The 1,260-nt window shown below is 37.8% G+C and overlaps 1 pseudogene; it reads left to right on the top strand.

The window, feature by feature from the left end:
• Positions 1-403: 403 nt before the first annotated feature.
• On the top strand, positions 404-901 carry LOC150006586 (ubiquitin-conjugating enzyme E2 L3 pseudogene; annotated as a pseudogene).
• The last annotated feature ends 359 nt before the right edge of the window (positions 902-1,260 follow it).

The following is a 1,260-nucleotide window of genomic DNA, read 5'->3' as shown; positions in this document are numbered from 1 at the left end:
ACATCATGGATAAATCTTCCAGATAGAAAATCAACACAGAAACAGTGACCTTAAATGGCACACTAGATCAGATAGATTCAACTGATATCTTCACAACATGTTACCCCAAAGCCACACAATATACACTCTTTTCAAGTGCACATAGAATATTTTATAAGATAGAGCACATGTTAGGACACAAAAAAAGTCTCAATAAATTTAAGAAGATTAAAATCATATCAAGTGTCTTCTCTGACCGTAATAGTATGAAATAGAAGTCAATCACACCCACCCACCCACCCACACACACACACATAAAAACACACAAGGTCATGGAGGCTAAATAACATGTTACTAAACAATGAATGGGTTAATAATAAGGTCATGGAAGAAATCAGAGGAAGGCAGCGACACTGGATCCAAGATGGCAGCCTGCAGGAGGCTGATGAAAGAGCTTGAAGAAATCTGCAAGTGTGGAATGAAAAACTTCCATAACATCCAGGTTGATGAAGCTAATTTGTTGAATTCACAGGGGCTTATTGTTCCTGAGAACCCTCCATATGATAAGGGGGCCTTCAGAATCAAAATCAACTTTCCAGCAGAGTACCCATTCAAACCACCAAAGACCAAATTTAAAACAAAGATCTATCCCCCCAACATCAATGAAAAGGGGAAGGTCTGCCTGCCAGTAGTTAATGCTGAAAACTGGAAGCCAGCAACCAAAACCAACCAAGTAATCCAGTCCCTCGTAGCACTGGTGAACGATCCCCAGCCCAAGTACCCACTTCGGGCTGACCTAGCTGAAGAATACTCTAAGTACCATAAAAAATTCTGTAATACTGTTGAAGACATATGGGGAAAAGTGACCTGCGGACTAAAATCTGCCATGACCAATTCCAGTGAGTGTGAGCAGAGACCCTGAGCAGTGCATTCAAACACCTTGTAAAGCAGGATTCTGTGGAAAATGGGCATGTGCCACCACCTGGTGTTCACTTATGGCAGTTACTAACTTTCTACAGTTTTCTTAATCAAAAATGGTATAGGTAAAGAAAGGATTAAAAATTTAAGATGTAAAAAAAAATTAAAGGAAAGCAGTGATAAGAGGGAAATTCATAGCATTACAGACCTATTTCAGATAACAAAAACTCAAATAAACACTCTAACTTTATACTTAAAGAACATGGAAAATAAGAAGTCCAAAGTGAGTAAAAGGAAAAAATAATAAAGATCACAGGTTGAATAAACAAAAGAGAGTCTAAAAAAACTATACAAAAAAAATAA

This window comes from Furipterus horrens, unplaced genomic scaffold, assembly GCF_987537825.1.
Source record: "Furipterus horrens unplaced genomic scaffold, mFurHor1.1.pri manual_scaffold_6, whole genome shotgun sequence".
NCBI classification, from domain to species: Eukaryota; Metazoa; Chordata; class Mammalia; order Chiroptera; family Furipteridae; genus Furipterus; species Furipterus horrens.
This window is presented reverse-complemented; position numbering and strand designations above follow the sequence as displayed.